At 39.9% G+C, this 26,531-nt stretch overlaps 1 long non-coding RNA gene across 1 annotated transcript; it reads left to right on the top strand.

The window, feature by feature from the left end:
- Positions 1 to 12,056: 12,056 nt before the first annotated feature.
- Positions 12,057 to 26,217, top strand: LOC143882299 (uncharacterized). The gene is made up of 2 exons (XR_013252167.1): positions 12,057 to 12,231; positions 24,845 to 26,217. It is a non-coding gene; the product is annotated as an uncharacterized LOC143882299 (long non-coding RNA).
- Positions 26,218 to 26,531: the final 314 nt, after the last annotated feature.

The following is a 26,531-nucleotide window of genomic DNA, read 5'->3' as shown; positions in this document are numbered from 1 at the left end:
AATTAAAACTGGATACTGGATGCTGGAACTGGAATACTGGAATTGAAACTGAATACTGGACACTGGAACTGGAATACTAGAGTACTGGATATTGGAACTAGAATACTAGAATACTGGATACTGGAACTGGAATTTTCGAATACTGGAACTGGAATACTGGAATTGAAACTGAATACTGGACGCTGGAACTGGAATACTAGAGTACTGGATATTGGAACTGGAATACTAGAATACTGGATACTGGAACTGGAATTTTGGAATACTGGATACTCGAACTGGAACTGGAATACTAGAGTACTGGATATTGGAACTGGAATACTAGAATACTGGATACTGGAACTGGAATTTTGGAATACTGGATACTGGAATTGGAACTGGAATACTGGAATCGGTGAACTGGTACTGGCGAATTAGGAATTGGTAATTGATGAACTAGTAAACTGGTTTTTACACAAGTTTATTAGCATTTTGAATTGTTTACTGGGGATGAACAAGAAAGTCTCACAGAGCTTGAACTTTCTTAGATCAAGATCTTCTTTACTGGGGATATGAATTGGGACCTCGGAATATTTGGACACTGGTACAGAGGATTCTTCTTTTGACAAGCATTCAGACAAATATTCAACTGACTGGAAGGAGATTCCGATTTTTAATGGTTCATCTTTATGTGAAACTGGCTCAACCACCATTGCATCTAAGGCTCTTCCAAGCTTAAGGTGCTTTTCTAGGGTATGATCTTCTTATGGGAACTGGTTTTTCAGATTTTTCTGCTTCTGGATTCTTCTGGAACTGACTTTGCTTAGACTGGATTTTTTTCTTAACTCCTGAAATCCTTGCCTGCGGATTAACTTAGCTCTGGAACAATTGCAGGGGGTTAGCTACACCAGGCATCTTTTACCGAGACAGCTGCAACATTTGACTAACTGGACAATGATCGACTCTACTAAAAAGGGGAAGATGGTAAAAGACACTATTGGATGAACGGGAAGTTTCTGAAAGAATGAGCTAAAACGAACAGGAATGGACTGACTGGACTGATACACAGTGATGCTCCTGACTTAGTTATCGTTTTGTTTGGTAAGTCTAGCCTTTCAAAGAGTAGTTTCTCAATTGATAAGCACTGGAAATTTTATTTTTATTTTATTTTTATTTATTTTTTAAACAGTAATGCTCTTAGAATTTGATTACCACTCCTATGATTGCTTAGTTTCAATGCCCCCAAGTTTCTTGGATGACATTTAAGTTTGCTCGAACTTCTTTTCTCTTCTTCAATCTTGATACCGGCTGTAACCTTCTTATAATGACTCTCTTACCGTGACCAAGTCACCTCTTCAGCGTTTTTAACTTAGCGGACCGTGTTAGCCTTAACTTTTGCTTGAATCGTCCTTTCAGATTCTCAACTCAGCAGGCTATCCCTTTAGCTTTTGCCTAAGCCGCCCTTTCGGGTTTTCAACTTAGCAGGGGAATGATCTTAAATTTTGCCTAGATCACCCTTTCAGGTTTTCAACCTAGCAGATCTTCAAACTCGATTCTTTCTTCTTCTTTTTTTTTTCTTTTTTTTTTCACTTTTTGTGTTTCCGGACCTAGATCATTAATTCTAAACACTGGAAGGACTTTATAGGTAGGATAGGGCTTTTCAAAGAATGGCTTAAGGTTCAATAAAGATTTCGAACGAACCTGTGAACAGGTTGCCTACGTATCCCAGGGTAGGAATCAGGTCGTGCGTAGTTCAGGGTGAATGCCCCTAGTTTGAAGATAAGTTGTTTGATTTTTCTTTTTTCTTTTCTTTCTGGAATAATTGACTTCCCTTCGTTTGGAACTTGTCCGTCTTTTTTCTGAAAGGATTGAATTTCTTTTTTTTTAATCGACCGAACTCGGTTTAACCGAGCTGCCTACGTACCCCAGTGTAGGGATCAGGTCTCGCGTAGTTCGGGGCGGATGCCCCTAGTTTGATGGGTTTTCAAGAAAATTTCATTCAGGCTCGAAGGGTTTGCAAACCGGTATTCTTTTGACTTTGGGTTCTGATTTTGGGATTTATTCGGCCAAAGGAGACCTTCCGATGCTCAGATTGGGAATCGATCTAGGTTACTAGAGTCCCTCTGGTACTGATTATTTATTTTTATTTTTTTCCTCTTTTTTCACGGAGTTTGACGGCATTTCCCGGTAAGAGATAATGATTCTTCTTCCTTCTGGATATTGATAAGTAATTTGACCTTGAGGGTGCATACCGGTTTTTGGACATCATTTCATCCTTGAATCGGTGGCCCTTGATATTTTGATGATCGCTTTGAGATGATTGCTCTTGCACTTTTCATGTTGAATTTGTTGGCTTCATGTTATGAATTTGAGAACCAAGGTCATTGATTGAAAATATGAAAGTTGTTTCCACTCTATGCCCCTTGTATAGCATATGATATTCACTTCATTTTTTCTTGAACCTTCTATCTGGGTCTTTCTCCTGGCATTAATGGTAGCGCTTACTGGACCATCTATTTATTCTCGAAATAGGTTTATCAATTTCTCACATTCTTCAGAGGGTAATGTATTTTCAATCGGCATTCACTGAATCAAAGTTTCAGTGCCAAAGTTTACCACTTCAATTTCATCTTTGAAAGGCTGGGCTCGGCGCTCCTCCTCTTGTTTGAGCATAGGCTGCAACTCAAGAGGAGTTTCGTCGGCATCTTCTTCCTCATTTGAGGAGGGAGTATTATTCTCATTGGTTATTAAAGTTAGAAGCACACGTTGAAATGTATAGAGAAAGCAAGTTTCATTGAATTGAAAAAGACCACATCTGATAAGACTTATCCTGAACAGACTCAGAATTCACACTCTTGACTCAAAAATAAAAGTAAGAAACGACTCAACTGGACTAGAAATTTATTCAAACTTTTAGAAGACTGCACTTAATAACTGGACTTGACATCATGACTGGACTTAATTAAAATAACAAAAGGACTAAGACTGCTGCAACTGTCTGGCTTTGGAGACTCGGCAAGGGCTGGCTCGTGACTAGACCTGTTTCTTTTGTTAACCCTGGGTCGTCTAAGCATTGAGATCATCTGGCGACAGGGGATCAAGGAATCCTTCTGGCAACACTACATTTAGATCTCCTCCGGCATCTGAATCACTATCGTCGTCACTGCCACTACTGAGCTCAATAATCGGATTTGGTTTGGATGGTCCTTCGTGTTCATGCTCACGAGTCAGAGACTTGAGTGGTTCTTTAGAGCTTTGACTGGCCGAGTTCCATATAACAAAACTTCCTTCTCTATCATCTTGGAGCTTAGAGTCCTGCGGTTGGAAACAATTGGCCTTCATTTGTTGCTTCATTTGATGAATCTCCTGCGCGAGGGCGGTCACTTGTCTAGAGAGATTCAAAATCAATCCTTCAGAACCCGTGGCCATGGAGCTTTGAGCACGCCCATATGCCATGGAGAAGCTAGGGCTTTTGCCTATAAAGGTAACATCAGCTGAGCCAAATATCTCATTCAATTGAGCCCTGATGCAATGATTCTCTTCTTTAAGCTCTTGCAATTGTTGGACGATAAGAGCCAAGGTATCAGCAGTGGTATTGGACCGGGTATTTCTCGAGCTTTCAGCCAAAGGAGCTGACGGAGGAAGTGGTGCAGAATCTGGATCAACAACGGTAGGTTGTGGAGAGCCAGGCCTCATTTGTAATAATGAATTGATCTGGACCTGAAAAATATTAGACATGGCTATGACAGTTCCTGGAATGGAAACAAGGAATATAAAGTGTAAGCCTGACATTCAAGGTGTGCTCTATACTTGACGATTGAAAGATGGTTATGGGTTAAACAAGCAATTGAAATGACAGAATGAATCCCATAATGACTGAGACATGATGATGGAGACACGAATGCACTAGGGGATGCCCTTAGTTTAAGGGTCATGGGAATAGACTCTGAGAGGGGTACCCCTAGAGTGAGAAGAGATCAATGAAATAAACAAGATTGGATCATTTGGACCAGGTATGATCAAATCATGAGATTGCATAATCGAAAGATTGTGAGATTCTGTTCTTGCCAGTTAGGGGATAGTATGAAGATACGATCGAATCACATGATAGAAGAATGAAAGGCATACGATCAAAAGATTATATGAGATTGCATAGGATTGCTTTCAACGGATAGATCAAGAATAGACCAATCCTATGAGATCTTTCAATGGATAGATCAAGAATAGACCAATCCTATGAGATATTGGGAAAGATGGGATTTATATCCTAACCCCAGAGGGAAAGTTTTTAACAGTGTTACCTGAAGGCATCAACCCTAATCCTAATCTAGCGGAGTGGAGAAAGAATCTCGACTCTTGACTTTGTTTGTGCACCTAAGGACCGATCGTAGCCATTGGAAGATGAACTATGGCCTAATCTAGACACAAATGGGTAGGATATCCTAAGCTAGGCTCACACACGTGACGCACGTGTGTTCGTATACTACATGCATGTGTGGGTTAATCTAGGGGCAAGGCTAAGAGTTCCCTTAGCGCGAATCCGTGCTCAATATACTGTACCAGTGTCCGGCGTATCAGTACGTGAACAAGAGATCCGTTTACGTACCATAAATGTACTAGGCTAAGAGTTGAATGCTTCTCTAGCACAGAGGCACCAGGTGATGAAATCCCAGTCAACCATGCTAGCTAACACTCCGGGTTCCTAAAATAGGATGTGTGTGCATGTGAGGTGCAAGAGTTTAGATGCAAGTGATGTAAGTGTGTGCAATATATTTGCGCAATCTATGATGCCTTCAGGTTTTGTTAGATTAAGTTTGAGTATTATGTGATGAGAAAGTAAACAAACTAATCTACCAAGCAAATAAGTTTCATGAGCCAATTAAAATAAATTCAAATGAATTATCTTTTGAAATTTTAATGAAGTTAGGTGGTCCCCAGCAGAGTCGCCAAACTGTAGGACCCGATCCCGCGAGAGGGGTGGGACGCGTGCCGCCACGCTCTCTCTTGGTCTCTCGTACCCACGCGATTGGCGTGTGCTCTTTTATTATTGATTTTAATTCATCTTTTATGTGAACTTGGGATCACTAAGGCAATCCGAATTCCACACAAAAGAGAGTGACAGAGTCGCCACCTAGATGTGGGATCTAGGACCCATAATTAACCAGAAATCTAGACTCGTTACCTGGTTACAAGAATGGAAGGTATGGCGAGTTACCACCACATGCACCATTCCTGCCCGATAATCGGTCTTCCATTCCAAAAGTTAACCCTTTTGAATTTCTTTTAAATGGCTCATTTAACTCTATGTTAATGTGCGAACTATGTGACATGCATCCTAAGATCTAATTTCAATGTAATTCCTAAACGTGTATCTTGATTTTCTTCATTTGTTTGAACTCAATCTAAGTGATAGTTCTCCTAAACTTCTAATTTCATTGAAAGTCCTAAGTGATTTAATTACTTTTAATTTAAGGACTAATGTACAAAACCCCACTTATGTGTGGAGCCGACTCGTGATTGGTATGCCATCAAGCATCCAAGCTGCCTACGTACCCAAGCCTCACTAGGATCAGAGTCGACGTAGTTCGGTGCACCTAAGCTAAGCTACTTATGCCTAACTCATCTAAGACACCGATCTAGACTGGATTGATTGTTTCAACAGTTTTAAGAGAAGTTATTTAATTCAAGTTGAAGATTTAATTATCCTAGGACTACATCTAAGATGCTATATGATCCTATCTAAGTGGAATTTGTCCTTTAGACTAATGCAGGTTAACCTACATCCTAGATGACTAGGCTTGTCCTAGGGAAAATTTGGGTGACTAGTGTAACTAGATCTATGGCGCAGTTGCTATCTACAGCAAACGCCCGTGATGAGGCTGGACTCTTAACTCTAGGACTCCCTAAAACCTAGGATACGACATGACGTAAGTGTTCCTAAATTGGGCTCTAATGGTTCTTTCGATGGAAACCGCAATCCAACGGTTCCGAAAGACATGAGACAAATTGATTTGATTTGTTGAAGTTAATGATTTTCAGATTTCAAGGATTTTCAGTACCTAAACATCTAAGGAATACCAAAGGCTCTATGGTTCGCAAATTTCGGCCTCGAATCGCATCCATGGAAGGGAATCGTGCGCTCTTCCCTTGCGCAATTTAATACTTAAGTTATAGCACCTTATTGCCTGGCATATTTCTCAGGATTTTCGTGGACAGTAGACCTCGGAGACAATAACATGCTATAATTTAAATACTCAAATTGTCAAGGATCGATTGCAATTGGGATATGATTATAGTTGCATCCTTGGCATCGAAACTTATCCTAGTAGGGCCAGTTTACAAAGGAAATCTAAGACTCCTAAGATTTCTGTTTCAGTGAATTAAGGAATGAATATGTGACAGAAATTTAAGGTTCCTTAGAAATTTTTATAATGATTTTGATTAATTCTAATTTTTAATGGATTTTATCAATTTCAGACCACCTGAATGATTTTAGAAATGAACTCATTGCAAACAAATTCGAAATAAATTGAAATTTCTACAGTAACAAGATAGGAATGAATATAGCTTACTAGAAAACTTTCATAGGTTTTTATGTTAATGTGTTATTAATTTTTGATTTAATAACAATGAGACCAGATTGTTAAATTTACAAAGGAACCCTTAGAAATAGAAATCTAAATTCATTGCAATTTCTACAGTAACAAGATATAAGTGAATATAGTATCCTATGAAATTTTCATGAATTTTGGACACTATTTACTACCAATTTTGGATTTTTAAAGATTCAGACCAGATTATGGATTTACACAACATCCCCTAGGAAAAAAATTCCAAATCAATTGAAAATTTTACAGCAGCATGAAATATGGAATATAAGACTACTGAAAAAATGTTGAAAATTTAAATTTCAAATTGATATTAATAAAAAAACCTCACAAAATCTAATTGTTTCCAAAGAAAATGTCAAACAATATACCAAAGAAAATCCTAAAATCGTTAAAAATTCATGGTAGAATATATCAGCATCGTATTATTTTTTCACGAAATTTCATTAATTTTAGAACTTATTTGGTATATTTTCCATTTTTCTTCTTCAAAAAGATGTTTTTGAAGAGTTTTCTATTTTTAAAACATGATTTTTTAGAAAATTACGACTTCAAAAAATGCCCTTTAACATTGTTCTGATGTGATGAACATAAAAAAATTTTAATATTCCAAAAAATAGATCATCCTGAGATAGCTATTTTTTCCAATTTCTTAATATCTCAGTCATTATTTCAAATGAAATTCCAATCTTCACTCAAATTCTCGAAATCCTTTGATCCAATGTCCGATCCGATCCGATAGTTCTTTTAGACTATTTAAATAGATCAGCGTATTAAATTTTGAGACGAATCGGACTTGAAACACTCATGTAAAACATGATTTTGAGCCCACCCATATAATATTGAATTAAATACGATTAAATACTAAAACCATGCAAAAATATATAAAAAAATATACAGAACAATTCTGGAAAAATCTGAGAAGAGTGCACCTACCTTTGGTCAAGATCCTTGCTGAATCCACGAGCCTGAGAATCCGAGAAAATTCGTCGACGCTCAATCTGATGTCCTTTCTTTTTTTTTCTTTTCTTTTATATTTTGTTTTTTTACCACTCAGATAGATGGAGAGAGAGAGAGAGAGAGACAGAGAGACAGAGAGGGAGTGAGAGTGAGTGAGAGTGAGAGAGACAGAGAGAGAATGAGAGTGAGTGAGAGTGAGAGATAGAGAGAGAATGAGAGAGACAGAGAGGGATTGAGACAGAGAGGGATTGAGAGTTAAGAGAGACAGAGAGGGAGTAAGAGTGAGAGAGACAGAGAGAGAGAGAGAATGAGACAGAGAGGGAGTAAGAGTGAGAGAGACAGAGAGTGAGTAAGAGTGAGAGAGACAGAGAGTGAGTAAGAGTGAGAGAGACAGAGACTGAGTGAAAGTGAGAGAGATGAAAGAGAGTGTGCCGTTGGGGATGCTCCAAACACGGTACTCTGTTTTTCTTTCTTTAGAGAGAGTGTGGGTGAGAGAGATGAGAGAGTTGAAAGAGAGAGATGGCTATGCTCTGTTTTTTAGAAAGGATGAGAGTGAGATGGAGAGGGATGGCTATGTTCTGTTTTTTAGCGTGGGAGAGGATGAGATGGGATCTTAGAGTGATATCGAGAGGGCCGTTGAGGTGGGAGATAAAAATGTTAAGAGAGATATAGTGATAGCTGCTGAGAGAGGGGAGATTAAGAGGGACTGTTGAGAGAGCAGAGGATCATAGCCACGGTTTTTTTCTTTTTGGAGAATAACAGAGCTCCTCTTATTGAGCAGAGGGTGTAGGGAGATCGGAGAGAATCATGCTTGAGAGCTTGTTCCCCAAAGGTATATGAGATCTGTGAGAGATGAGAGCGAGAGAGATCTGTCCCAAGAAAAAACGTGAGTTCTCTTCCGGGAAGGTTGCAGAGAGGTTTTTTTCTTTTAATGGTCTATGCTCCTCTTGCCTTAAGAACACCCTTTTCTAAAAAGAAAACAACTTTCTAAAATAAAAAAATATTGCTTTTTCCTCCTCTTAGAACATATGGAAGGTGTGAGAGAAAGATTAGAAAATTAAATTCGTATCACCCCTTTTACAAAAAAAGACCGAATATCCATTTTATTATTGTTATGTTTCTTTTCAACACACACACACCCTTCCTTTGAAAAGAATGATATTTTTAGACCATTGTCCTTAAATCCGATTGGTTAGCTAAAAGAATCCTCTTTTATAGAAACAGATCAAATAGAATGGGCCCCCATGATAGTGTTTAATTACCACTTGCGCCACGCTCTCTCTCGGTCTCTCGTACCCACACGATTGGCGTGTGCTCTTTTATTATTGATTTTAATTCATCTTTTATGTGAACTTGGGATCACTAAGGCAATCTGAATTCCACACAAAAGAGAGTGACAGAGTCGCCACCTAGATGTGGGATCTAGGACCCATAATTAACCAGAAATCTAGACTCGTTACCTGGTTACAAGAATGGAAGGTATGGGGAGTTACCACCACATGCACCATTCCTACACGATAACCGGTCTTCCATTCCAAAAGTTAACCCTTTTGAATTTCTTTTAAATGGCTCATTTAACTCTATGTTAGTGTGCGAACTATGTGACATGCATCCTAAGATCTAATTTCAATGTAATTCCTAAATGTGTATCTTGATTTTCTTAATTTGTTTGAATTCAATCTAAGTGATAGTTCTCATAAACTTCTAATTTCATTGAAAGTCCTAAGTGATTTAATTACTTTTAATTTAAGGACTAATGTACAAAACCCCACTTATGTGTGGAGCCGACTTGGATTGGTATGCCATCAAGCATCCAAGCTGCCTACGTACCCAAGCCTCACTGGGATCAGAGTCGACGTAGTTCGGTGCACCTAAGCTAAGCTACTTATGCCTAACTCATATAAGACACCGATCTAGACTGGATTGATTGTTTCAACAGTTTTAAGAGAAGTTATTTAATTCAAGTTGAAGATTTTATTATCCTAGGACTTCATCTAAGATGCTATATGATCCTATCTAAGTGCAAGTTGTCCCTTAGACTAATGCAGGTTAACATACATCCTAGATAACTAGGCTTGTCCTAGGGAAAATTTGGGTGACTAGTGTAACTAGATCTATGGCGCGGTTGCTATCTATAGCAAACGCCCGTGATGAGGCTGGACTCCTAACTCTAGGACTCCCTAAAACCTATGACACGACATGACGTAAGTGTTCCTAAATTGGGCTCTAATGGTTCTTACGATGGAAACCGCTATCCAACGGTTCCGAAAGACATGAGACAAATTGATTTGATTTGTTGAAGTTAATGATTTTCAGATTTCAAGGATTTTCAGTACCTAAACATCTAAGGAATACCAAAGGCTCTATGGTTCGTAAATTTCGGCCTCGAATCGCATCCATGGAAGGGAATCGTGCGCTCTTCCCTTGCGCAATTTAATACTTAAGTTATAGCACCCTTATTGCCTGGCATATTTCTCAGGATTTCCGTGGACAGTAGACCTCGGAGCCAATAACATGCTATAAATTAAATACTCAAATTGTCAAAGATCGATTGCAATTGGGATATGATTATGGTTGCATCCTTGGCATCGAAACTTATCCTAGTAGGGCCATTTTACGAAGGAAATCTAAAACTCCTAAGATTTCTGTTTCAGTGAATTAAGGAATGAATATGTGACAGAAATTTAAGGTTCCTTAGAAATTTTTATAATGATTTTGATTAATTCCAATTTTTAATGGATTTTATCAATTTCAGACCACCTGAATGATTTTACAAATGAACTCATTGCAAACAAATTCAAAATAAATTGAAATTTCTACAGTAATAAGATAGGAATGAATATAGCTTACTGGAAAACTTTCACAGGTTTTTATATTAATATGTTATTAATTTTTGATTTTATAACAATGAGACCAGATTGTTAAATTTACAAAGGAACCCTTAGACCAGATATAAGTGAATATAGTATGTTATGAAATTTTCATGAATTTTGGACACTATTTACTACCAATTTTGGATTTTTAAAGATTCAGACCAGATTATGGATTTACATAACATCCCCTAAGAAAAAAATTCCAAATCAATTGAAAATTTTACAGCATGATGAAATATGGAATATAAGACTACTGCAAAAATGTTGAAAATTTTAATTACAAATTGATATTAATAAAAAAACCTCACAAAATCTAGTTGTTTCCAAAGAAAATGTCAAACAATATACCAAATAAAATCCTAAAATCATTAAAAATTCATGGTAGAATATATCAGCGTCATATTATTTTTCCACTAAATTTCATTAATTTTAGAACTTATTTGGTATATTTTCCATTTTCCTTCTTCAAAAAGATGTTTTTGAAGAGTTTTCTATTTTTAAAACATGATTTTTGAGAAAATTACGACTTCGAAACATGCCCTTTAACATTGTTCTGATGTGATGAACATAAAAAAATTTTAATATTCCAAAAAATAGATCATCCTGAGATAGCTATTTTTTCCAATTTCTTAATATCTCAGTCATTATTACAAATGAAATTCCAATCTTCACTCAAATTCTCAAAATCCTTTGCTCCAATGTCCGATCCGATCCGATAGTTCTTTTATTCTATTTAAATAGATCAGCGTATTAAATTTTGAGACGAATCGGACTAGAAACACTCATGTAAAACATGATTTTGAGCCCACCCATATAATATTGAATTAAACACGATTAAATGCTAAAACCATGCAAAAATATATAAAAAAATATACATGGAAAAATCTGAGAAGAGTGCACCTACCTTTGGTCAAGATCCTTGCCGAATCCACGAGCCTGAGAATCCGAGAAAATTCGCCGATGCTCAATCTGATGTCCTTTCTTCTTTTTTTCTTTTCTTTTATATTTTGTTTTTTTACCACTCAGATAGATGGAGAGAGAGAGAGAGAGAGAGAGACAGAGAGGGAGTGAGAGTGAGTGAGAGTGAGAGAGACAGAGAGAGAATGAGAGTGAGTGAGAGTGAGAGATAGAGAGAGAATGAGAGAGAATGAGAGAGACAAAGAGGGATTGAGACAGAGAGGGATTTAGAGTTAAGAGAGACAGAGAGGGAGTAAGAGTGAGAGAGACAGAGACAGAGAGAGAATGAGACAGAGAGGGAGTGAGAGTGAGAGAGACAGAGAGTGTGTAAGAGTGAGAGAGACAGAGAGTGAGTGAAAGTGAGAGAGATGAAAGAGAGTGTGCTCCAAACACGGTACTCTGTTTTTCTTTCTTTAGAGAGAGTGTGGGTGAGAGAGATGAGAGAGTTGAAAGAGAGGGATGGCTATGCTCTGTTTTTGAGAAAGGATGAGAGTGAGATGGAGAGGGATGGCTATGTTCTGTTTTTTAGCGTGGGAGAGGGTGAGATGGGATCTTAGAGTGAGATCGAGAGGGCTGTTGAGGTGGGAGATAAAAATGTTAAGAGAGAGATAGTGATAGCTGCTGAGAGAGGGGAGATTAAGAGGGGCTGTTGAGAGAGCAGAGGATCATAGCCACGATTTTTTTCTTTTTCGAGAATAACAGAGCTCCTCTTATTGAGCAGAGGGTGTAGGGAGATCGGAGAGAATCGTGCTTGAGAGCTTGTTCCCCAAAGGTATATGAGATCTGTGAGAGATGAGAGCGAGAGAGATCTGTCCAAAGAAAAAAACGGAGTTCTCTTCCGGGAAAGTTGCAGAGAGGTATTTTTCTTTTAATGGTCTATGCTCCTCTTGCCTTAAGACCGATTCTCCTCCCATCCTTTGTTTCTCTTTTTTTTCTTTTTATGAGGAAAGACTCTTGCTTTTTAAAACATTCCCCAGAATCAAGAAAGCTGCCCAAAACTCTTCCCCTCTTGTAAACATGCCTCCTTGCTTTCCATGGTAGAATAAGTTGCCAAAATAAGGGCTTGCCCCTATCGAGGCATGCAAAGCCGGATTTCTTATTGTAACACCCTTTTCTAAAAAGAAAACAACATTCTAAAAAAAAAATATTGCTTTTTCCTCCTCTTAGGACATATGGAAGGTGTGAGAGAAAGATTAGAAAATTAAATTCGTATCACCCCTTTTACAAAAAGTGACCGAATATCCTTTTTATTATTGTTATGTTTCTTTTCAACACACACACACCCTTCCTTTGAAAAGAAAGATATTTTTAGACCATTGTCCTTAAATCCGATTGGTTAGCTAAAAGAATCCTCTTTTATAGAAACAGATCAAATAGAATGGGCCCCCATCATAGTGTGTAATTACCACTTGCATTAAACCACCTTAGCTCCCTCTTTTGAATCTTCTTGACCGAATCCCCCAAATAAATGGTTTGGATCATCTCATTAGGGTAATAGTATAGTCCATCTTGATGACTGTTGGCCTACCATTTACACATTAAGTGGATGGTTCTGATTATTTGATGAACCTCAGTGTAAATTAGGTGTATACCCAAATTATTTCCAAAGACTGATCTGAACCGTTCACTTTGACAGGCCATGGCATGGACAACTTGTATCCTCCAAACATCACCCCCATGGGATGATCCAAACCATTAATTTATAAAGTTGTGCCTCAAAAATCATTTCCGAGGGTTATCCAAATAGTTCAACTTGATGGTCACAACAAAAATTGGTTGTTAAAATAACCTCCCTGAGATCTTGACTGTTCCCTTGATGGGCATCTTTATGCATTGGATCAAAGTAGGTTCAAAACTCATTTATCATTAAAACAATGTGTGGGCCCCCTGTTTGATCTAAAACTAAACAAATGTTCAATGCGGGCCTACCAAACGGGTCTAAACTCTCCCTTGCTCGGATTCTCGTGAATAACCCGTCTCAACACTTAACGGAAAAAAATGCGAAACATGGCAGAAATGATCGAAAAGTTTGAGAAAATATAAGAGGCGGACACGGGAATGAAAAACACTGAAAAACCGATAGCAAAACATTAACTTCTTTATTGATTAAAGCGAAGCAAAATGGGGGTGTCTACAGTAGGCAACCTGGTCTTCCAGATTCGGTCAACCTTTGAGTTAAAAGCTAAATCATTCTTTTCCAAACCCCAAGCGAACTACGCGGACCTGATCCTCCATTTTTGGGGTATGTAAGCAATCTGGTTAGACCAAATTCGGTCGAAATCGTTTGAACCAAAGAAATATCCAACCCTTTTGAACCCACGCCTACCTAGAAAGTCCTTCTGGTGAACAAGGAAAGGTTCGAGGCAAAAGCAGAAAGAAAAGAGAAAAACGATGGAGTCTGAAGACCCGCTAGGCTGAAAACCCGAAAGGGCGGCCTAGGCAAAAGTTAGGGTCATTCACCCGCTAAGTTGACAACCAAAAAGTCGGCTTAAGCAAAAGTCAGGGTACTCAAGCCCACTGGACCGAAAACCCGAAAGGGCGATCCAGGCAAAAGATAGGGCAAGCGGTCCACCGGATTGAAAACCTGGAAAGGCAATCTGGTTAATGGCAGTGACTTCTCACAAAGAGCGAATCAATGAGGTGAAGAAGGAACCTTCAAACGGAGCAAAATCTCAGAGTCCAAGAAGTGCCAGCAAGCTTATTTTGACGCTCCTCTAAACTAAGGCATTGAAACCAAGCAATCTGAAAGGGATAATAACCATGAAGGAAATACCGAAGGAGGAGAGTAGTGTCCCTTGACACGGTATTTGAAATACTCTTAGAGTGGCTAGGCCATACCCTAAAACATATAACACATAAGATCCAAGAGTGAGTAAAAAAAATGAGTCGAGTCTCTAGAGTAATAGTTTTCTTGGATTGAGTCATTTGAAATTCATTTCTCTTATTTATTTGTTGTCATTTCCCTTTGAAGTCGAAGTCGCTGGCGTTGGAAGAATGGCAGCATGCCCTAAAAAAAAATTCAGAGTAAATCCTGGTTTAGGTATCAGAAGGGGCAAGAGTCATCTTATTCAAACCTACCAGATACCTTAAGCCTCCAGAAGTGAGCAATGCAAGAAAGAGATTCTTAGACTCAGCCGTCACGGTGATAGTCCTTCTCTATCCATCCGAAAAAGAAAAAAAAAACCTATGCAACCTTAAGCATTCATGAAACCTAGCATCTTTTCTTCAACTATCATTGTTCTTTCCTTGAGACTCTCGTCATGGAAGCACAAGTACACTAGGGGCATCTTTTATGATTTGCGTCATAAAAGATGTCAAGCACACAAAGGCAATCAGTGCCAATGTCTCCAGCAAGTTGAGATAAGAGAGGTGACGAGCACATCCCGAGGCAAACCTCCAATCTCCCCAGGTGAGCCTACTCTACAACAGAGCCAACTCATCAGCAAAATCAGTCCCCAGTGGAGTCTAGAATCTACTTCCCTCAAAGTATGCTGTCAACTGCTCAAAGTATTCTACTCCCAGCAGAATCCAATTCTTTAAAAAAGGGTCAATATCCAAAATCCCAGCAAATCATGTGAGTCAAGTCCTCAGCAAGGAACTCACACTCCCATTTCCTCGGCAAGAGACAAAGCAATTCTCAAAGGATCAACCTGAATCAATCGATCAATCCAAATCAATCAATCAATCAATCCAGCAAGCATATAATAATAAAAAAAGGGGGTTCCCGCTTCTTTGGAGAGACAAAGCAATCTCCAAAGAAATCAATCCCAATCAATCAATTCAAATCAATCAATCAATCAAAAGCAAGAGAGTATCAATCTTTTCATAAGAATTTTACTCTTCAAACAAATCTCCCTTGCTTTTTATTGCGTGAGGGTTCCGCATAACAAAGCTTTTCCTTTTGATTAGTGCGTGAGGGTCCGCCTAATTAAAATTTTCCTTTCGTTACTGTGTGAGGGTTCCACATAACAAATTTTTCCTTGCTTGTTACTGCGTGAGGGTTCCGCATAACAAAGCTCTCCCTTTTGATTAGTGTGTGAGGGTTCCGCCTAATTAAAATTTCCCCTTTTTGATACTGTGTGAGGGTTCCACATAACAAATTTCCATTGCTTGTTACTGCGTGAGGGTTCCGCATAACAAATCTCTTCCTTTTTATTAGTGCGTGAGGGTTCCGCCTAATTAAAATTCCCCCTTTTGTTACTGTGTGAGGGTTCCACATAACAAATTTTCATTGCTTGTTACTGCGTGAGGGTTCCGCATAACAAAGCTTTCCCTTTTGATTAGTGTGTGAGGGTTCCGCCTAATTAAAATTCCCCCTTTTGTTACTGTGTAAGGGTCCACATAACAAATTTTCCTTGTTACTGCGTGAGAGTTCCGCATAACAAAGCTTTCCCTTTTGATTAGTGCGTGAGGGTTCCGCCTAATTAAAATTCTCCCTTTTGTTACTTTGTCAGGGTTCCACATAACAAAGTTCCCTTGCTTGTTACTGCGTGAAGGTTCCGCATAACAAAGCTTCCTTGTGGTTAACGTGTGAAGGTTCCACCTAACTAAATCTCTCGTTTGTTAGTGCGCGAAGGTCCCGCCTAACTAAAAATTCTTTTTTCAGGGCGTGAAGGTTCCGCCAGATTATTCGAGCCTCATTTTCAGTGCGTGTGGGTTCCGCCTGATTGTACAAACTCCAAATTGCCATTTAATCAAAATCCAATCCATTTTGTATATTTTCATTTAGAATCTCAGGCCGATCAAAATGTGTTGTCTCTTCAGCTTTGGCATTCGTGCGACAAGCGTCCTCTGCCAAAGAGGCGCATCTGTAGACACCCCATTTTGGCCGAACCCTTTTCTTCCAAAATCGAATAAATTCCCGAAAGTTGAGTCAAGGTCCCAAGCCGAATCCCCGAATTCCTGAATAAGTGGGCCCAAAATGCGAAGAAAACCTGAAATGGGACCAACCTGTTATGCTCATTGGTATGTGCAAGTTCCCTAGATGGTAGTCGATACTCTAAAGAGGACATCCGCAAAATTTTGGACAAGTTGAGCAAAAAAATAACGGAAAAGACAGATGGGTGGGGTGCAATTAGCAACATATAATTGTGCAAATGTCGGAGAATGGGTGAATTAGCGAGGACAGATGTGTCGGTACCAACCTTATAAACAATAGAAGTAAGGTTCAAATACCTTCCCCATCCTTTTATCTAGCCTCCCCCCCTGTACAATTAAAATTCATGAAAATACACTTCAAGGTGGCTTTCCATGTAAAGAGAAGGGGGTCAAATACATAATTTTTCATTTGGAGTTGTTTCACCTCAGGACACCCCCTCTAGCTAAAAAGAGTAGTCATAAGTGCACTAAGGGTGGTTGTCCAGGGCAATATAAAGGGGTGAAATATATCATTTCTTATAATGTAAAAGGTGGGTGATTTATCAAATCATGGGTGTGGTCATACCAATTACCATGCATATTTCACCCAAAGAGAAAAGACAAGTTGAAGGGGTGCTATTACTAAAGCTTGGGTGTGCAAATATCAGCCCTCACTCTCCTTTAAAAGGGTAGTCAGCTTGGGTTTTAGAAAAGAGGAGGTCTTCTTCATTTTCTCTTCCCAAAACAGGGAGCCCCATTTGGCAGCCACAAAAAAAGAGGGGGAGAGAGAGAGAGAGAGAGAAAGAGAGAGAGCTAAGAGAGCTAAGAGAGAAAGGGGTTTTTGCCGTTTCTCTTCTCCGGCAATCTCGCTGGTGCCGGCTCCCCACCTCCGTCCACCAACTCTGGCCAACCCTTTGCTCCGACCCCATTCCACCGGTTCCTACCACCCAACCCTTCCACCACCAAACCCTCTTCCCTCAGCCACCGTACTCCATTACCGGACCCAAGCTCCACTTCACCTACCACCACCGAGCTCCACACATTCCCCATTAAAATTCCAACAGACCCTATTTTCCTCATCTTCTACACCAATATTCCCAAACCTCATCTCCATTTCCATCATCTACTACCACCAAAACCCTCTTCTTAAACCCCACTTCTAACCATCTTCAACCTCTAACCACTGCAAATCCCAGATTCTCCCCACAGAATCTGATTCAAATCCACCACCACCATCAGCCCAACACCATCTCTATCAAACCCACTTGGATTCTCCCCCATCTACATCTTATTCCCATAGCCACCATCACCTTTATAGCAACGCCACCGTTCCCCTCATTCCCTTTTGCTCGGCCACAAACCCATTTTTGTCTTCCCTACACCCCAATTTCACTACCAACGGACCCCATTCTCAACAAAACCCATCTCAAGCCCACATCAACCTCCATCAGATCTCCTCATTTTCCTCAACCCCTCAAGCCATAGTCTGCAATTATGACTCTCCTCTAATCACGCTATTTTCGACATCCATTTGTAGAAGCTCCGGATTTTGGGTGGAATTTCACGGCGCCTTGGCAAATCTCAAGAGATATGAAAAGAGAAGAGCTGATTCACGTTCGGCTCCTAATTCCTTCAGTCTGGTAACTCATTTTACCCCTATTGCCTCTTTGTGATTGCCTCCTTTGTTGTATTTTTTTTTTATCAAAAGATTTGGATTCATTGTTTTTCTCCCTTCATTGTTTTATGAATGTCAACATCTGCTAATGCTGTGCAGTTCTTCACCCGAATATAGCTTCTGTTGTTAGGTTTCTCCAATCTTGATCATCCAATTCATCAAGCTTAGGTGTTATGCACATGTTTTCTGTCGATTCATATTAGTGTGAATATAAAAGGGCAGTCAGCGTATTCATTTCAGTTGGATTCGAAGTCATGAATCTGTCCTTCCTTGGCTAGGTGTCCCCATTTTCTTGTTGATTTGATTGGGCTTGAAACTTTGCTCATGTCTTATTTGAGGTCATTAGCTATATGTACGCAGGTTTGGCTGTAGGATTTTTGAAGACTAGGATGGCCTCTAGTTAGAAAAGCCATTTCTAAATCCATATCCTGGTCAGGGATTTAAGTCCTTCACGGATTGAAATGGTTTTGATACAACTGTTAAAATCAGCCCATTTGGGCCTTCTATTTTCCACTTGTTAAGCCGGTTGAATTGTTATCACTAAATTCTGGGAATGAATTTGATTTGGGCCTTCTGTTTTCCACTTGTTTTACTTGTATGTCATTTTCCTTGTGGGATTGGTGTTCGCATCGTTACTTATTTGTTTTGGTCTCTATTTGATAAAATTGTTTGGATCAGTTGGATGGCTCCCCTGTCGAGACCTTAATTGTAGTGTAACCCAATTTATCTTGCTCTCTTTCAATTGAATGAATTAGTGGCATCCATTTGAGAAAAATGATAGTTTTGATTAATTTCTGGGTAAATGTAGTGTGACCATTGGGATATAGTGCATATGCAAGGGCTGTTGCCAACATGCCTGAAGCATAAAAATTTAAATGTGGTCTCTTGTTGTACCTTTTCATCTTGGTTTGTGTTCCTTAATGCGAATATTTGATTGATACAGACTTCGGGTTCGATTCTTTAGAGTCTTAGCTCTTAGGATTCCTTATAAGGTTTAGAGGTTCTTTTCATATATTCTGTCGGAATTATTCTTCTCACATTCCTCGGGATCCTCCTTGAGTTTCGGGACTCCATCGATCAAAGGAACGCATCGTTGGGTTTAGGCGATGACGGACAGCGCAACCTCTTGAGCCAAAACCCCCTTTCAATCAAAAGGGATAAAAAGTACATAAAAATCCAAAAACAACAAAAACATAGAAAAACAACAACAGCATTTTTGGAAAAGCTGTTTCGAACTACGTTGGCTTGATCCCTTTCCACAGGGTACGTAGGCAGCTTGGGATTCTCGTCCCAAGTTCAGTCAAACTTTTCAATAAAATCATTTAAACCCTTCAAAAAAATCATTCAAACATTTTCTAAAAAATCTTTCAAACCTTTCACATCAAAAATCAAAATGGGGAAGGATGAATGATTACCAAGTCACTCGGAGCCTTCCTTTCATTTCATTTCTGATTTTGATCGTGGATTTCCGGTTTTATCGGTTTTCAGATGTTTTATCGGGTTTTGGGACGGGCGACTACGTATCGTGGCCCCTTCACAGGGATTGTCCTCGCTGAGCCCAATGATAGGCTATGACGATCGTGAGACTGATCCGATCTTTAGCGGATCAGGATCGCTGAGCTTGATTCATTAGAATCTCTCCCTGAGCCTATCATACGCTCCATTTTCTTTTCCCTGGCATTCTTGGTCCTCATGTACCGTTGATTTTCCGATTCATTTCTTTCCCTGTATCTTTTAGCTCATTGTGTGTTTATCTTTGACTTCTTATGTGCTACTGTTAGCTTGCTTACTTTCCTAGCATGAGATTGATTATTATTTTCTTAGCATTATCTCTTACATAGGCTCGCATGCTAGTGTGTTTATTCTATTGCTTTGGACTTCTTATGGGCGAATTGGGGGCGCTTAACACCTTCCCCATTCGTCATCAGGCACGGACTTTTGTATCTCTGGTTATCCGTTGTAACAGAGTATTTCATGGGATCTAGGGCCTACTTCCTTGGATGGAAACTCTTCTTTGTTATAGGTACATCTTGGTTCCGGGCTAGTCCTTGAATCGAGAGGTATCTCATTTATATCGCCACCCATGCTGTGAGTGGCACCATTTTGAGAGTTCCTTGGTAGAGCTCTCCTTCACATTGTGGAGATCTTAGAGGATCGGCGTGTGTGGACCCCGATCCCGAGAGGACGGTGAGCGAGGGACGCGAGATCCCCCGTCAATCCTCTGAGACCTCCACGATGTGAAGGAGAGCTCTACCAAGGAACTCTCAAAACATGATGATGCCACTCACAGCATGGGTGGCGATGTATAATGTATGAGATACCTCTTGAGCAGGAGACAGGAGCCTCGAAACCAAGACGCACCCGAAAATAACTCAGAGTCGCCATCCAAGGAAATGGGCCCTAGATCCCATGAAATACTCTGTTGTAACGGATAACCAAAGATGCAAAGGTCCGTGCCTGGTGACGAATGAGGAAGATCCGAAGAGCACCCCCAATTCGCCCAAGTGCAAGCACATGGTCTCTTATGCCATTTTTAATTAACTTTGAAGAGTCTTGGGCAAAAGTCATGTGAAATGGAAATGAACATCCCCGAGAAAACGTCTATCTGAGCATGCATGACCCGGGAATGGGCAAAGAAAATGAACATCCAAATCCTAACTCATCGCATCTAATCCTAACTCATCACATTCTAGGAAAGCAGTAATATCCGCATGCAGAGTTATAACTAATCAGACAATGATAGATATAATGAGATAAGGAAAGCAGAAAAGAGCTATAGCTAGACAGATAATCAAGATAAGACGAATGAATAAATGCTATAGCTAAGCAACCAAAGTAGTAAAGTAAACACACTAGCATGCGAGCCTATGCAAGAGATAAGGCTGAGAAAATGACAATCAATCACATGCTAGAACAGTAAACAAACCAAAAAAAAGTAATTCATAATAAACCAAAGACAAACCCACAGTGAGCTAACAAGATGTAAGAAAATAAAGGAATCAGAAAATCAAAGGTATACGATGACCAAAAATGCCAGGGGAAAGAAAACGAAACACACGATAGGCTCAGAGGGCGATTCAAATGGAATCAAGCCCAGCGATCCTAATCTGCTGAAGATCGGACAAGTCTCGCGATCGTCATGACCTATCGTTGGGCTCAGCGAGGACAATCCCTGTGAAGGGGTCACGCTACGTCATTGCTCGTCCCAAAACTCGATAAAAATGTCGGAAAACCGATAAAAACCGGAGAACCACGATCAAAATCGGAAATGGAATGAAAAGGGGACTCCGAGTGACCTGGCAATCACCATCCTTGCCCATTTTTGTTTTTGTTTTGAAAGGTTTGAAAATGTTTGAAAATATTTATTAAAAAGGTTTGACTGGACTTGGGTGGACCCAAGCTACCTACGTACCCTGTGGGAAGGGATCAAGTCAACGTAGTTCGAAAGGAGAAGTTTTGTTGTTTTTGATGTTTTTTAGATTTTTGTTGTTTTAGATTTTTGATATTTTATCCCTTTGATTGAAAGGGGGTTTTGGCTCAGGAGGTTTCCGTCCATCGTCGCCTAAACCCGAGAGAAGTATTCCCAAAATTGATGGAATCCCGAAACTCGAATAGGATCCCGAGGAACGCGAAGAGAATGGTCCCGAAAGAAATCAAGGTAGAATCCTTAGATCCTATAAGAAATGATGACCTCAGAAAGAAGGGAAACCCCTACGCCCTGTAAGAATCCCAAGAAGGGAAGAGAATGTGAAGGGCAAATGGTTGGCTCAAGAAACATTCCGTCATCGCCCGAACTCAAGAGGAAAATTGCCTATAATGAATAAACAAATGGAACACAGGTGCTAATCCCAAGCCTTAATGAACGTTTTCAACCAGGAAGTAATCCCTAAGGCTAAGAACACATCATCATCAAATCAAGTTGATCAGGAAATAATCTTGAATTTTATCAAACACCTTGAAACACAAAACAGGTGATTTAGTTTCTGCACAGATGCTAACACTAGCTTCAGCTATCACAAACTTGATAAACTAAATGAAATAAGCAAGCATAGCTGACATTATCAGGCAATGAATTGATAAAGATCAAAGACATTAAAAGATAGAAATGGAAGCATTAGAGCCACTGAATTAGGAAGCATAATCAGTTCAATTTGTAAACACAATATTGGCACCACAAATAGGCTGTCTGGTCCCAAGATTAAATCCTAGTACATTTGGATCCAAAACCAAGGAATCGAATGAGACCAGATTTGTTGGGCCACTCCATTTGTGAAATTCAGGTATAATCCGATTTCCTCACATACAGGGCATTTAAAAATGAACCAAAGATGAAGTCACAATTTGAAAATTTGACCATAATAATACCGTTCAGGGATAAAAACCATCGGCAAGAACATCCAATGAAAATTAGTTCCATAAGCCAAACACCATACGTTCAAAGAAGGCACTATACCGAAATTAAACTAGAATAAGAGGGGGATAAAATGATACCAGGAGGTGTTGCTGATAGAGCTGTTGAGGCAGTGGTTAAAGCTTCCTCTCCTCTTCTCCTTCTCTCCCTTGTCCCTGTTTCTAATGAAAATGAAAACTCCAAAATCTGGGATGAACGAATGATGGTGGCTATGAAAATGGGTTTTAAGTTTGGGAAACGGTGGATCTAGTGGAGAGGCGCAGATGGTAGTGGGCGGTGGTCGGAGGTAGCACGGAGTTAATGGAGGGTTTGAGAATGGGTTTAGGCTAAGAGAGAATGAGATGGGTTTGGGGTTGGAATAAAGGTAGAAGGAGAAGAGGGTTTTTGCAGAGGTGGTCGATGGTGGAAGAAAGGGGCTTGGGGTGGCCGGATTTTGAGGTTGAGGATGGGCAAAAACAGGGGATAGGGTATTAGATGGAAATGGGTTACGTTGGGGTTCGGTGGAATGAGGCCTAGCTTAATGGGTTTTAGGGAGGTGGTGGTATCGGTGGAGAGGATGGGGATTTAGAGAAGTGGGTTTGGGTTTGGGTTTAATGGTCGGCGGTAATGGAGTGGGGTTTCAGTTTGGGTTTAATGGTCGGCGGTAATGGAGTGGGGTTTGAGGAGAGGGTGGCAGCTAGTGGAGGTAGTGGATGACCGGCGATGGGAATGGTGTTGGGGACGGCGGCTGAAATTGCAGAGGTGGGGGTCGGTGGCTTGGATTTGAGGTAAAAATAGTTAGTGGTGGTGGTAGGTGGTTTTAGAAAAGGGTTTGGGAGGCCCAATTCCGGTAAAGGCCGCCGGAGAAGATGAAGGGATGATGGTGGTGGTAGGTGGAGGAAAAAAGAAGTGGGTTTGAGAAGAAGAAAATGGAAGGATGGTGGTGTAGAGGTGAAGGTGGAATCCGGTGGGGTTTGAATTTACAGAGGTGGATGGTGGCGGTGCCGGATTCCGGTTGGAGGTGGCGGTGGAAGCCGAGACCAAGCTCCCTTTCTCCCTTCTTCCCTCCCTCTCTATGTATATTCTCCTCGCTCTGCTATTCTCCCCTTTCTTTTTTTTTAGACAAATCTGGCCCCCCCTCCTCTTTTTACCCACGAGATTTGGTATTTTATAGCTAGGGTTAAAACCCTCCTCCTAATCTCAGCCATCCATTCTCCTTTTGATCCTATGGTCTTTGTTCGATGCGAGCAAGACAAGCCAAAATGATAAATTCGGCCCCCCTCTTCTTGCCCTGGACAGACCCTGGTAGATGAATTTATGACTATTCTTTTATCCTATAGGGGGGTGTCCCAAATAAGAGTAGGGGTGGGAAAAATGATTTTTTTTTGAAATGCTGTTGGCACAGCCATGCTTTGATAACGGTACACGCTCGGCTTGCATTTTTGGGAACATTAGCAACCTCTTGGGAATTTTGCACCCAAGAATGGGCACAATGGGTAAGTAATCATTCGGGTTTTCCTCGAACTTGGGGCTCGATTTTTTAGGGAATTTGAGACTTGATTCCGGGAGACCGCGAATTCGGTTTCAGGACTCGGATTTCGGGATTTATTCAATTTTTGGGAAATTTTGGTCAGGTCAAAATGGGGTGTCTTCAGCGTGGGATCTCGTGTCCCTCGCCCACCGTCCTCGAGATCGGGGTACACATATACCACCATGTTACTAAACATAATATAACTCTCTCATCCCTTTAACTTTTTTGGAGCCGTTTGTTGTGTTTGAAAGAAAACTTCAAGATGAACAGATAGAGACTAATTTTACTTGATTTTGAGTTAAAATGAGAGAGTTGTGGATGTTTTACTCTATATCTCCATGTTACTAAAATGACCGTAACACTCTCTGCCCTTTCACTTTTTGGTGATGTTTGTTGCGTTTGAAAGAAAACTTCAAGATTAGAAGATAGAGACTGATTTCATTTGATTTGGATTTAAAATGAGAGTTGTGGATGTTTTACTCTATACCCCCATGTTATTACTAAACAGACCATAACTCTCTCATCCCTTTGACTTTTTGGTGTAGTTTGTTGCATTTTAAAGAAAACTTCAAGATGAGCAAATAGAGACTGATTTCATTTGATTTGGAATGAAGATGAGAGAGTAATGGATGTTTTACTCTATACCTCCATGTCACTAAACAGACCACATATCTCTCATCCCTTTGACTTTTTTGGAGCAGTTTGTTGTGTTTCAGAGAAAACAACAAGATGAGAAGATAGAGACTAATTTCATTTGATTTGGACTTAAAATGAAAGAGTTGTGGACGTCTTACACTATACCTCCATCTTTTTACAAACCTGAACATAACTCTCTCATCCCTTTCTCTTTTTTGGAGCTGTTTGTTGTGTTTGTAAGAAAACATCAATATGAGAAGATAGGGACTGATTTCATTTGATTTGGATTTAAAATGAGAGTTGTGGATATTTTACTCTATACCCCCATCTTTTGGCTAAACAGACCATAACTCTCTCATCCCTTTGACTTTTTTGGTGCAGTTTGTTGCATTTTAAAGAAAGCTTCAAGATGCGCAAAGAGAGACTGATTTCATTTGATTTGGACTGAAAATGAGAGAGTAATGGATGTTTACTCTATACCTCTTTCTTTTTTGATGGGTAAGATCGGGTTAGGCGGGACCCCTACCAGATATCATATTAAAAAGAAAGAAAGATACAAGAGATGGGGCTCAAGGCCAGAAAGGGAACAGGCTCCCTTTATACAGACAAGAACAAGAACATCAGAAGTGCAATGCTCAGAGGACTTAGACCAGAGGCTTAAGAACTGCACTACTAGTGCCTAGCATAAGAAACGCCAAAGAAATCCTCAGAGGAGATCCTAAACAGATCTTGCGGCAAGGAATTTACATCAACGTCTTTTCCTTTAGCCGGACAAGCTTGCTTGGAAAGTAAATCAGCACATCGGTTAGCCTCCCTCCAAGTGTTTGAAATGCGCCAATCTGTGAGCAGCTCAAGGATGTTCTTGATTTGGTTCAGAGAATTCCTTTTTTTCCAAGGACATATTGATTTCCCTTTGATGATGTTGATTGCCAAGAGAGAGTCAAACTCAATCCAGACTTTGGATGAATTTTTCTTTCTTGCCAGATTGATACCTTCCGCAATGGCTTCCAATTCGAGTTCCTGATTGCTGAGGGACTAGTAATATCAGAAAATGCAGCTGTAATCTCTCCATTTGAATTTTGAATCAAACCTCCAATGGAAGCATTAAGATCTCCCAGGGAGGCATCAGTATTAAGTTTGTCCCAGCCTGGTTCCAATGACAATTTTTTTGAATTTTTGGTTTGGTAAAACATGGGAGATTCAGGTTGTGACTGAGACAGTTACTGCTGGATGAAGGGATCTCATTCAAGTCCAAATGGAGACATCTTAGCCTGATTGTTTGAAGAATTTCATTTAGAATGCTCTGTTTATGTCTCATTTTGGACTCATGAACCCTTCTATTTCTTTCGGACCATATGAGGTAAATAGCAGCATTAAAAGCAATTCTGAGCGCTGTGGCGGATTGGTTGTCTCCAACCGCTAGAAGCCTGATCCATTCTTCTTCACTCTCTAATGATGGGAGAGGTTTCCTTCTATAGTTGAACCTCCATAGAACTGAACGCCATATCCAAGCTAAGTAGGCACATTTAAAGAATAGATGGTTTGTGTCTTCCCTATCAGAAAGGCATAATAGACAGCCTGAGTCCCTCGATGGTCCTTGGTAATCAAATTTGTCTCTTGTGCTCAATTTGTTAATGATCGCTTGCCACCCAACAAAGCTATGTTTCGTTTGTAAGAAAACATCAAGAAGAGAAGATAGAGATTGATTTGATTTGGATTTGAATTTAAAATGAGAGAGTTGTAGATGTTTTTTACTCTATGACCCCATGTTTTTACTAAACAGACCATACTTCTCTCATCGCTTTGAATTTTTTGGTGCAGTTTGTTGCGTTTCAAAGAAAACTTCAGGATGAGAAGATAGAGACTGATTTCATTTGATTAGGACTTAAAATGAGAAAGTTATGGATGCTTTATTCTATACCTACAACTGGCCCATTTGGGTGCCAAGGTTGCTTCCAGAAGTCAATACCCTTTCCTTCTCCTATAGCATAGCATATATGATTCTTCATGATATCCCTAGTTTGGAGAATGCCTCTGAATCCTTAGGATAAAAGGATAGAACCAGAAA

This window comes from Tasmannia lanceolata, unplaced genomic scaffold (genome assembly GCF_043159265.1).
Source record: "Tasmannia lanceolata isolate RefF3 unplaced genomic scaffold, GAP_Taslan_0.1 ptg000002l, whole genome shotgun sequence".
NCBI lineage: Eukaryota > Viridiplantae > Streptophyta > Magnoliopsida > Canellales > Winteraceae > Tasmannia > Tasmannia lanceolata.
The sequence above is the reverse complement of the archived record's forward strand: the minus strand, read 5'-3'. Positions and strand labels throughout refer to the sequence as shown.